This window comes from Stegostoma tigrinum, chromosome 11 (genome assembly GCF_030684315.1).
Source record: "Stegostoma tigrinum isolate sSteTig4 chromosome 11, sSteTig4.hap1, whole genome shotgun sequence".
Lineage (NCBI taxonomy): Eukaryota > Metazoa > Chordata > Chondrichthyes > Orectolobiformes > Stegostomatidae > Stegostoma > Stegostoma tigrinum.
This window is the reverse complement of record NC_081364.1, coordinates 71908727-71921682: the sequence shown is the minus strand read 5'-3', so window position 1 is coordinate 71921682 and position 12956 is coordinate 71908727. Positions and strand designations below refer to the sequence as shown.

Genomic DNA, 12956 nt, shown 5'->3' with positions numbered 1-12956 from the left:
TTCCTTCAGCTCCATCACGGTTTTGTCGCATTGTCTTGGTTTATAATGCACAGACTATCCTGCCATCTATTACATTGCAGTTTCTAATGCATGAAACCCTACCTTACAGGGCACAGCCTTCGCTCTGTAGCGCAGTATTGAAAGCAATGATCTTGTAAAGCACCAGCCATGAGTTTACTTCTAACTGGAGGAGATGAGAGTGTTTATACAACTGTGGCATCCAACATCTAAAAGAGGATTTTCAATATTGTCTGAAATTATGCCAGTGTCATTTCCCCCATAGGCCAGCAGTGAGGTGAGGTGAGGTATTATAACCTGTAGGTTGACAAGGAAACAATGGGGGTCAAACACAGAGAGGGGAGCGGCCGAATGCTTTATTTCTTTGCTGTAACCAGATTCTGGTTTTGAAGTGTGAAATGGGACTATAGAACCCAAATGGATGAAATCCTACTTTCTGGGGGTTGGTCCCTGCTGAGGCCTTTGTCACCTTCTGGGAAATGTGTCTGTGTGTTACCTTCTGAGGGTGAACATGCGGCCGAGTTCCCCAAGAGAACGTGAACATCTCAAACAGCCAGTCCATCGTCTCGTAGTGCACAAGGCTATGGGCAAAGGCTGGAAACTGGGATGTTGAGCCTCTTTCTGTGCTGTAAAACACGATGATTCAGTCATTTTGCAGGAGAAACAACTGTCGTAGAAAGAAAAAAAAAGCCAGAAGTTGTACCATTAAGAAACGATGCACACTCATCCATCTATATCCCTGGTGGTCTAGTGGTTAGGATTCGGTGCTTTCACCGTCGCAGCCCGGGTTCGATTCCCGGTCAGGGAATCAAGTTTTATTTTTCCTGATGGTGACAACGCAAAGACGGTGTAGCTCTGTCTGCAATCCTTTCAATGTCAGTTCCTGTCCCCGAGAGCATCAGGGTCCATATTCCAGCCGCTCAAAGAGGGGAAAGGTGCTTGAGCCGTCACTGCTCAGTCAGGCTACTCACCTTTGTGTTGTGTTGTTAGCAGGGACATCAGCAGTAAGGGGAACATTCACAATGTAAACAACCAGCAAAGATAATCACAGTCGCCACTTCAATTCAATTGTCTCCCCTTTGTGACGCGGTAAGTTTCACTGCCATTTGTCGTCAGGAAGCTACAATTCACCCGATCGAGTCTGTTCAGCCATTCAATGAGATCGCTGCTGATCTGATAAATGTCATCTCCGCTTTCCTGCTCTTCCTCCATAACCTGAGGTAAACTCAAGCCTAATCACAACATCATATAGTACCGATATTTTTTGGAAGTTTAGATGACTTCAGTGACCTGTGCATGTTTGCATGAAATTGAATACAATGAAATGAGCGAAAAAAAGCCCTTCCCACAATTCAACCCAGTGCAGGGTCAGCCATATGACAAGAGTGAGAAAGCAAAAAGTTACCTCTATTTCTCCCAGCACAGATTTCTCTCTTGATGGGTTGAATATTTGCAACATTGTCATTATAATTGTGACATTATCATGGACAGATCCTCACTCAATACACAAATAACTGTGCTTCCAAAAAGTATTTTGCCTCAGATTAAAATTGCTGTGCATCTTTTCATGCAGCTTGATGTCCCAATAATCCCTGCTCCATGTCAATAGAAGCTGCTCCGGGTGAGGCTGGAGCTCACAGACTCGGCATTTCACGCGTCTCTATGGCCACAGAAGGACTGCGCGCTCACCGATTGCACCACTTCTATCTGTATCCCCCTGGTCACTGTCTGATTCACCACTGTATCGCTCATCCTTCTGCACATCATCCCCGTGGCTCTATCTCGATTTTGTCACATTGTCTTGCCTCATAATGCACAGGCTATCCCGTCATCTATTTTCACAGCGTATGTCTGCACGCTCATTGCCATCCCCATTTCCGGTTATATCTTCGTGGCTGGGTCACTGAGTTTCCCTGGTTCTGGGCCCAGGAACTGGGATTATATGGTTGTATGCAGCAATGGTTACTTCCTTATGTGAAGGAGCTGATGAAATATCCAATGTTAAACTAGATTACTATTGAAAGGTACATTTCAACAAGAGCCAGCACTATACACTGAGTCTTTGATATTTCGTAGAAATCTATCAATCTCAGTCTTCAATATAATCATTGATGGAATCCCCACAGTCTCTGGTAGCATTGTAATTACAGATTCCAGCCCTCTGTGAATCCCCACATTACAGTGCACTGCTTGGAAAGTATTCCTGTTGTGGATCTGGTGCTGTTCCTAACATATCCTCTGCCACTGTAGTTATTGCTTGTTGCACACCAGTGAACTCATGTGGTGCCGTGATCGTATTGTGGTTAGTACTCTGTGTTGTGGCCACAGCAACTTCGGCTCGAATCTGAGTCATGGCAGTGGGTGCTTGCTGTATTTCTTTTTAATCCTTGTGCCATGGGCCACAGAAATGCAGCAAGTATCAAACATTTTTACGTGAAAATATTCTTTGAGGTAGTGACAATCATCTCCCAACCCCGGCTCTCTACCATATCTGCATTTGATGTGTCACAATTCAAACCCACCACTTAGAGAATTTTCTCCCTCCCACAATCACTAACTCTCCTTGACGTCCCACCTTCCGCTTCACTGAGGCACTGCACAATCTAACATCCATTTTCACATTGACATTGTTCATTCTGTCTTGTTGCAGTCTGTGTTGCTGAGTGAACGTGGCCTGTCTCACCACCAGGAACTCTAAGCCAGATGAAATATTCAGATACTGGGACGGTCAGATCAAGACTCATGGAGCAGCTTTTACTGACATGGACCAGTGATTATTGGAACATCAGGCTTAGGAAAATGACCCATGGCAATAATGAGCAACATGGACTGCATCAGAAAAGACCAGTTTCAGTGGCTTTCTGCAACATTCATTGTATTTGTTCATTTCGCTATAGCGAGAGTATTGTGCGCAGTTCATTAATTCACATTATTGTGGGATGTGGTAGCAACAGAAACTGTGCCGAAGAGATTTACCAGGATATTGTCTCAGCTGAAGAGTTTCCATTCTGAAGCAAGATCGAACAGACTGTGGTCATTTTCCTCAGAGCAGAGGAGATGTACAAAATAATGAGGGTAGACTACGTAAACGCTTCCCCTTGAGGGAGGGATCAATCACTGGGGACCATAGATTTAACGGAAGAGGAAGGAAGTTTTGAGTAAATTTACAGAAAAATGCTTTTAGCCAGTGGATGTTTGGAATCTGGAAGCCACTGCTTGCAAGTGTCCTAGAGGCAGAGATCCTTATGACTTTAAGAAGCAACCAGATGTGAATATGTGATGCTGTGGCATTGACGATTATGGGCGAAGCAATAGAAGTAGAATTTGGATACTGAAGCGATTGTATGTGATTGGTGCACATGTAAAGGGCTTAAGGGGCAGTTGCACCTGATGCCCTCATTAGCATTATGGTCACTCTCCCCAACTTTCACGAGGGAGACCAGGGTTCAATTCCTACTGGACCCGACCCAAGCATTTTTGGGGCCTTTCAGCAAAACGGACACAGCTTTGATTTCAGCTTCAGCTGGTGTCAGCATGGAGTTTGCACATTCTCACCATGTCTGCGTCTCAGTGCTTCAATTTCTTCCCATGGTCTAAACGTATGCAGGCTAGCTGAATTGAACACATAGACCACAGAAGAGTACAGCACAGGCTCTTCAGCCCACAATACTGTGCCAAAATATTATCCTACTCTATGATCAAACTAGCCTACATACTCTATATTTTACGATCATCCTCGCAACTGTCCAAGACTCGGTTAAATGTCCCGAATGAATCTGACTTGAATACCACCGCCAACAGAGCATTCCATGCACCCACCACTCTCTGTGTAAAGAACCTACCTCTGACATCGCAACAATACCTTCCTCCAATCACCTTAAAAGTATGCCTCCTCATAATAGTCACTTCTGCTCTGGGAAAAGGTCCCTGGGTATCCATGCTATCTATGTCTCTCATCATCTTATTTACCTATATCAATTCACAGCTCATCCTTCTTTTCTCCAAAGAGAAAAGCCCGAGCTCCCTCAACCTTTCCTCGTAAGACCTGCCCCTCCAGTTCAGGCAGCATCCTGATAAAGCTCCTCTGCACCCACATGGAAGCTTTCGCATCCTTCCTGTAATGAGGCGATCAGAACTGAACACAATATTCCAAATGTCGTCTAACGAGTGTATTAAGCAACTGCAGTATATCCTTGCGGCTTTTAAACTCAGTTCCCTTGCCAACGAAAGCCAACACACCATACACCTTCTCAACAACACTATTAATTTGGGTAGCAACTTTGACGGGTCTATTGATGTGGACCCCAAGATCCCTCTGTTTCTCCACATTAGCAAGAACATTAGGTTAACCCTAAATTCTGTATTTAAAGTCAACCTTTCAAAATGAATGAGTTCACACTTTTCCAGGTGGAATTCCATCTGCCACTTCTTTGCCCAGCTTTTCACCTTGTCAATGACCCATTGCAAACTCCAACAGCCCTCCACACTACCCACCATGCCACCAAACTTTGTGCCATCATCAAACTTACGAACCAATCTTTCCACTTCCTCATCTGATTCTTTAATTTCTCAATTTCCGTCCACTCGCCTTTTGAGCTCTTCAACAACCCCATTTGGGAAATTGAGAGAAAGCTGGAATTAACGCATGGAACTGGGACGTGGGCGGAAGAATGAGGAGAGGCCACATCAAAGAAAGCTCCCATTCCAACAACAGAGCTTCTCAAAACACAAAGGCAGCATGAAAGCTTGAGCTGAATGAACATGGTGATGTGTGGGCTGTCATGAGGAAAATGTGACCATGATCACAAATGGTTAAGATCACAGGATCCTGACAGTGCAGAAAGAGGTCATTCTGTGCATCGAGTCTGCACTAGCTCTCTATCCCACCCTACTCCCATGAACCCCACATTTACTGCAGCTAACCCAACCATCGAACCTGCACACTCGTGGACAATTTAGTGTGGCCAATCCACCTCACTTGCAATTTTGGACTGTGGGAGCATCACTGTTTAGCTCTAAAAAGGCAAAATTGTGGATTAATGCCCCAAAAAAATCAATTTCATGGTTTTTATTTCCAAAATCAAAATCAGGGGAAAGCTGCAGCCACAACGATTTCAGATTTGCTCTGGAGGAACAGAATTTAAAACTCTGACCCGGGGGCGCTGTGAGTTGACAGAGGCCTGGGACCAGAAATTTAACAGATTCTGAGCAAGGTGGGGGTGAGACAAGGGCACAAAGGCAGATGTCACAGGGGGAAGGCAGGAGAGGTGAAATTGCAGAAATGTTATTAGTCCTTCAAGGCTGCAGGGAATGGAGTTAGGGCTGGAAAAGAAACAAATAAACAAAAGATGTGCCTGGAGCCAGGTGTGCAGTGGACCCAGACACATATTGAAACAAGAAATGTAAACAAATTGGGGCAGAGTTCACAGTCTGAAATTGTTGATCTCAATGATGAGGCCAGAAAGCTGTAAAGCCTGGCCAGTTCTATTCCAGCCAACACACACATGATGGGCCAAGGGTGAATGCTGCTGGCCAGCCAACAATACACACATCACACAAATGAATTAAAAAAGGCCTTGCTCTGCACTGTAATTTTCTGTTACTTTTGCTCTGACATTTGCAGTTTGTTTCTGATGATGTAACCTGAAAATTGAACTAGAGTTTAGTATCCGAGAGAAATGTAAAATAAGTCAGCTTTGCTTCAAACACATCACTGTAGTTTGTTGTATTTGTCCTGAAGGTTGAACAGCACCGAGAGGTCAGAAAGGACAAGCTTTAGGTGGCTGGGGGTGGCAGCTTGCTTCAGATGTTACCGCCCTGCATAGATTTTGGAGTCTGTGCAGAAGAACACAAAAGACAGGGAGCACAAGTCCCTTTATAGATCAATATTTTTCAAACAATCCCTCTTCAAATATTGTGCTGTTGTTCTATTACTTCCCACCAAAGTGCACAACGTCACATACATCCTCATTGCTCTTCATCTGCCAGACGTTTTCCCAGTTATTCCACTTGTTTCAATTGCCTTGGAGAACCTTTACAATCTCCTCACCACTCACAGTCCCAGTTTTGTACTGTCAGCAGACTTGGAAACATTGCATTTGATTCCCTCAACCAAACTTTTGATATATTTTGTGAATATCTGGAATCCCTGATTTACACCATGAAACTTTCAATCCAACAAAAAACCATCCACTTATTCCTGCTTCCTGTTTCCTGTCAGCTTCCCCATTATGACACCATATATTTGGCCCAATCCCATGTGTTTTACTTTACACATTGGGCTTGGGAATCTATCAAAAATCTTTCCAAAACTCCAAATGCATTGCATCTATTCCATCTCCAAAATTTATCTCCAGGTTGGTTTGTCAAATACGAATCCCAGATCATAAACCAACATTGGCTTTGTCTGTGCCCATTAAAACCGGTCGCAATAATTTCTCCAAATTAGTTTATTTGCTAGTTTCATTGTGCTTCTATTTCTCATCACACTCAGATCTCCTAGTATGGCTCAGAAGGTTATCTTTTTATCTTTTCTTCTGTTAATCAAAAACTGAAGGAGTTATGTCATACTTCTGCCATTTCCTTGTTATTTATTCTCCACTGTCTGGTTGCAGAATGTTTTCTCATGTGTTCCCTACTGGCATCCTTTTGGAAGCAATTGCAGTTCATTCTTGTAGCCTTTGCTATTATCGTCGCCAGAAACCCAACAATTCCTGCCCTATGCTGCTCAACGGTTGAACGTCCACAACCATACAATCACAGAAGCATGCCCATTAGTCCCACTTTCCTACACGAGGCCTGTAGCCCTGAATATTATGAAACTTCAAGCGCTCATCCAAATACTGTTTAATGGGTTGTGAGGTTACCCGTGACAACTCCTCTCAGAAAGCGCATTCTAGACCCCAGCACTCTCTGGGTGAAAACAACCCTTAAATTTTCTTTAGCTCTCAAACCCTTCAATTTAAAAGTGTGCTGCCTTTTTCTTGGCCCTTTTACTAAAAGGAACAGCTGCTTTCTTTTGACACTGTTCATACCTCTCATTTTTCTATATCTGAATGACTTTGGTTATTATTTGGTTATTAATCCAAAAATGCGCGTAATGCTCTGGGTCTCTGAGTTCAACTCCTGCCAAGTGAGATGTTGGAATTTGAATTCAATAAATGTCTGGAATTAAAAGTTGAATTATGAAGGTTAAACCACTGGCAATTGTCAGGAAAACCGATTTGATTCACTCATATCTTGTAGGGAAGGAAATTGCCATCCATCCCTGCTCTGGCCTAAATGTGACCCCACACACCCAATAATGCCACAGGCTCTAACTACCCTCTGGGCAATGAGGGATAGAATGACTGTTGGCTCAGCCAGTGAAGCCCACATCCTGTGATTGAACAGAGGAAAGTGTCCGGGCTGTTTCTGGGAGTGGAATAGAGAATGGGATATAACTAAGCATTTCAGCTGATCTGAAAATACCTACATTCAATGTTTTCTTTCTTGTGATTGAACCCTTCAAACTCTCACTCCATTAACATTGCAGTGTGACCATGCACACTACATCATGGTGGTGAAGACCCACTGTCCTGGCAGCACCCACAGCCTCTTCATTCAGAAGCAGGCAGCCATTCCCATTGTTTTAAGATCTTCATGTAGAAATATAGGATGGTATCTTGGATAAAGGCCACGCCCTTGATACACAGTCCAAAACACTCTCCTCCTCACGACTGCTCACCAACAACCAACCACATAAAAATATCCTGTGTGTACTGAGAGTAATGAGGCACCTTGGACCATCACGGAGTAGCCATCAGGATGGTATAGCAACACTTCCAATGTCTGAAAGTTTCAGAGAGAACCCTCTCGTACACAGTGTATCACTAGGACCCATAATCTCCCTCCATTCGTGTAACATATAGCCTTTTGTTCTTCCTGAAAGTCTCACAGGTTCACAATTTCCAACATGATATTTCATCTGCCAAATTGTCAGTTGCTTATCCACTTACATTCTCTCTACCTCCTCCTGATAGCTTAATTTCCTGCTAATCTTAGCATCACTGACAAATATAGTTAGAGTACATTTTGTTGTGCTTCTCGAAAACATTGATACAGGACAATGCCCAAATATAATAGTTCACTTCCCATCTGGCCTTCTCACCACCCCCGCCACTCGAATCAGGAGGCCGCTGACTCACGAGGTAAGTTTTTAAAAGCAGAATATTTCCTTCCTGGCTGCCCCCTGTCTCGTGCTCTCACCACTCCCTCCAAAATCGTAAATCTGGATTGTAAATTGTTGATGACATTAAACTGGTTCCTGAGGAATTCCATTAGATACAGCTTTCCAATATAAAAGTAAGTAGTTATTTCTGCTCTGTATTTAATTTTAGCGAACCAGGCCTCCCTGTTCCTGTGTAGCAGCCGAGAAAGTTAGCATGTCCTCCTCCGGTGGTGTGTAGCCGGCTGTTGAGGTGTTTCTGCACTCTGCAATATACCATTAGGGACATTTGTTGTCAGATAATGAGGCTGAGGTTGTATTGTGATAAAATGTGAGGCTGGATGAACACAGCAGGCCAAGCAGCATCTCAGGAGCACAAAAGCTGACGTTTCGGGCCTAGACCCTTCATCAGAGAGGGGGATGGGGGGAGGGAACTGGAATAAATAGGGAGAGAGGGGGAGGCGGACCGAAGATGGAGAGCAAAGAAGATAGGTGGAGAGGGTGTAGGTGGGGAGGTAGGGAGGGGATAGGTCAGTCCAGGGAAGACGGACAGGTCAAGGAGGTGGGATGAGGTTAGTAGGTAGCTGGGGGTGCGGCTGGGGGTGGGAGGAAGGGATGGGTGAGAGGAAGAACCGGTTAGGGAGGCAGAGACAGGTTGGACTGGTTTTGGGATGCAGTGGGTGGGGGGGAAGAGCTGGGCTGGTTGTGTGGTGCAGTGGGGGGAGGGGATGAACTGGGCTGGTTTAGGGATGCAGTGGGGGAAGGGGAGATTTTGAAACTGGTGAAGTCCACATTGATACCATATGGCTGCAGGGTTCCCAGGCGGAATATGAGTTGCTGTTCCTGCAACCTTCGGGTGGCATCATTGTGGCAGTGCAGGAGGCCCATGATGGACATGTCATCAAGAGAATGGGAGGGGGAGTGGAAATGGTTTGCGACTGGGAGGTGCAGTTGTTTGTTGCGAACTGAGCGGAGGTGTTCTGCAAAGCGGTCCCCAAGCCTCCGCTTGGTTTCCCCAATGTAGAGAAAGCCGCACCGGGTACAGTGGATGCAGTATACCACATTGGCAGATGTGCAGGTGAACCTCTGCTTAATGTGGAATGTCATCTTGGGGCCTGGGATGGGGGTGAGGGAGGAGGTGTGGGGACAAGTGTAGCATTTCCTGCGGTTGCAGGGGAAGGTGCCGGGTGTGGTGGGGTTGGAGGGCAGTGTGGAGCGAACAAGGGAGTCACGGAGAGAGTGGTCTCTCCGGAAAGCAGACAGGGGTGGGGATGGAAAAATGTCTTGGGTGGTGGGGTCGGATTGTATAACTCCCCCTCCCATTCTCTTGATGACATGTCCATCATGGGCCTCCTGCACTGCCACAATGATGCCACCCGAAGGTTGCAGGAACAGCAACTCATATTCCGCCTGGAACCCTGCAGCCATATGGTATCAATGTGGACTTCACCAGTTTCAAAATCTCCCCTTCCCCCACTGCATCCCTAAACCAGCCCAGTTCATCCCCTCCCCCCACTGCACCACACAACCAGCCCAGCTCTTCCCCCCCACCCACTGCATCCCAAAACCAGTCCAACCTGTCTCTGCCTCCCTAACCGGTTCTTCCTCTCACCCATCCCTTCCTCCCACCCCCAGCCGCACCCCCAGCTACCTACTAACCTCATCCCACCTCCTTGACCTGTCCGTCTTCCCTGGACTGACCTATCCCCTCCCTACCTCCCCACCTACACCCTCTCCACCTATCTTCTTTGCTCTCCATCTTCGGTCCGCCTCCCCCTCTCTCCCTATTTATTCCAGTTCCCTCCCCCCATCCCCCTCTCTGATGAAGGGTCTAGGCCCGAAACGTCAGCTTTTGTGCTCCTGAGATGCTGCTTGGCCTGCTGTGTTCATCCAGCCTCACATTTTATCATCTTGGAATCTCCAGCATCTGCAGTTCCCATTATCTCTGAGGTTGTATTGTCATTGATACTGATTCCTGAGCAACTAAAAGATGAGAACAGAATGTAGACTAACACTTGAGTAGAATACTGTGCTGTCAAAAATTTCAGCTGCAGCAATAAACCTAGTCTGTCCCCTCAATCAGGTTCTCAATTTTCCCCAGATATGCATTGAACAGGAGGGGAAATTTCTTGCTAGCCTGGTTTACTTTTGTCTCTTTAACAGTCCCACCAATGCAGATAATCGTGACATTTTTGGCCGTGGCTGCTGTATGGAAAAATTGCTGCAGTCCCTACACAATAAAATAAACAATTGTCACTGAGGGGTGACCTTATAGAGGTTTGTAACTTTATGGTAAATCTGGGTAAAGAGTCAAGGTCTTTTCCCTAGGGTGGGGGGAATCCAAAACTAGAGGGCAAAGGGTAACATGAGAGAGGAATGATTTAAATGCGACCTGCGGGGCAACTGGGTGATATGTGCATGGAATGAGCCACTAGACGAAGTGGTGGAGGGTGGTACAATTACAACATTTGAAAAGCATCAAGTTGGACATATGAGTAGGAACGTTTGAGAGAGGTATGAAACAAATTGCTGGCAAATGGGGCTAGATTTATTCAGGATATCTGAACAGCATGGATGATTTGGATCAAAGGGTCTCTTTCCATGCTGTATATCTCTATGACTCTATGACTGAATATTTCTAGAAATAACAACAATTGCCTGCCTGCCACTAAATTTTATCTTGAACTTTCCCAATTCATTACAGCTCACCTGGCAATCTAGCCTCATGGATTCCATGATGTTTGACAGTAACATTTAAAAATTCAATGTTTATGTCATGTAATATGCAGTATATTGTTGTCACTATTCCTCAAAAGTACTTCAGACCAAAGTTAATAATTAGCGTTTCTGACCGCACAACACGGAAGTCAAAATTACTTGGTCTCTGGTTTGGTTCACAACATTCTCTTCAACCTACCTCATACACACGTGTGGATTTTATTTTTTCATAGCGTTAGCAGTCACTTACTTCACGGAGTTTACATGCAACTTGAGCTAATCCATTATTACTGCAGATTCCACAATACTGGCGTATCTAATCTTCAAAGCATAGGTTGTACAAAATCTGTACTCCAGTTTTGGTTCAGTTATAAAACATGCTAATGTTTGCTTCTTCTTGCTGTTTGTAAGCTCCACCCAAACTGATTCAGTGGAACCTGAGGGGGTGGCCTGTGGTGTTATTAGTGATGGACTTGGACAAGACATTCGGTGAGGCTCACCTTGACGCTGAGATGATCTGAAGAAACATCCAGAAATATAGGACGAGTATCAGTAACCATTCCATTACTGCCAGTATAAGTGCCACTGTATTCTTTCTGCTCCTTCACACCCATTCTATATCTGTTATAGCAACTAACTCCGAACAAGGTTCACACTCTATCACCAAGTGAGGCTCAAACTCTTACCACTCCCACTACTGAATGCAATGCCTTTATTGCCTCACACTCTCTGTCACCTCGGCAACATCCCTGCAAAAAATAAAACGCATGGAGTCAACACTGTGGACTGACTCACTCTGTACACCTCATCATTTCACCCAGCCTACACTATCTCTTGCACCAGTGCCATTCTTTAACCCTCACTCACAACTGTCCCTTCCCTCATTCGAGGAGAAACAGCCTGTAATAAGACAGTAAAAGCCAAGCCATATGGTACTGTGCCCGACATCCGTTCCCTTACCCCTCCCACACCCCCCACTCCCATTGTTGAGTGGACCCTGGCACAGGCTGGAGATGACCAGAATGACTCCCGTGGAGATTCTGAAAGATCGAAGCTCCACCAACTGAGATGTTTTGCTCAATTAACGGCAATTCTCCCATTAAACCCACTGTCATTTCTGACATCAGTTGTCTCATCTCCAAAATAGATATCTCATTGCACAGAGATGCAGATACAAAAATACACAGAAACATTGGTAAACACCCCGATATACTAACACACGCAATACATATACGGAGATAAACATAGACACACACACACACACACACACACACACACACACACACACACAGAGATACAATCAAGTGCAAATAGACATAAACACACACAGAACCACACAGGCTGATTTATAGATGGATAACCATAGACACAAGTACACAGACACATAAACACATGCGCAAAGAGACACATGCACATGTACAGACAGAGGTATAGAGACACCAGTATCTTTAAGACAGAAATAGATGGATTTTCAGTAATAAGGGGATCAAAGGTTACAGGGGAAGGCAAGAGAATAATGCTGAGAAATATGTAAGACATTATTGAACAGCATATCAGATCCGATTGGCCAAATGGCCTAATTCTGCTCCTTTTTTATGTTTCCATGGTGTTACGCTGTCTGATATTCTCTTTCCAAGAGAGCAGTGAAGGCTGAGTTTGATGCATATTTGATTGAAAAGAGTCAGTGGTAATGTGAGTCACGTTTTGAGAGCCAAATGGTTTCTGGTTAGTCGAATTATTGTGTCCTTGTGTCTCAAAAGAGTTGGTCATTTGATGTTAGGTGAACACATCTTTAACGTAACAGACCTCCATTGAAATAAGGATGACCCTTCCTCTTTATTGTTGTGCTATCTGTGGTACCCTCATCCACGGGAAGCAGGGAAGCCTCAGTTATTGGAGATATTCATGGCTGAACTCGGCTGATCATTGCTGGACTGGACAGTCAATGTTTATTGGGAAAAAAATAGGAAAGGGACGGTCAGACACATTCAGATGGTCAGACACAATCTGATCA

At 44.9% G+C, this 12956-nt stretch overlaps 1 non-coding gene across 1 annotated transcript; it reads left to right on the top strand.

Annotated features, from left to right (window-relative positions):
* Nucleotides 1-754: 754 nt before the first annotated feature.
* Nucleotides 755-826, top strand: trnae-uuc (transfer RNA glutamic acid (anticodon UUC)). Its single transcript has one exon. It is a non-coding gene; the product is annotated as a tRNA-Glu (tRNA).
* The last annotated feature ends 12130 nt before the right edge of the window (nucleotides 827-12956 follow it).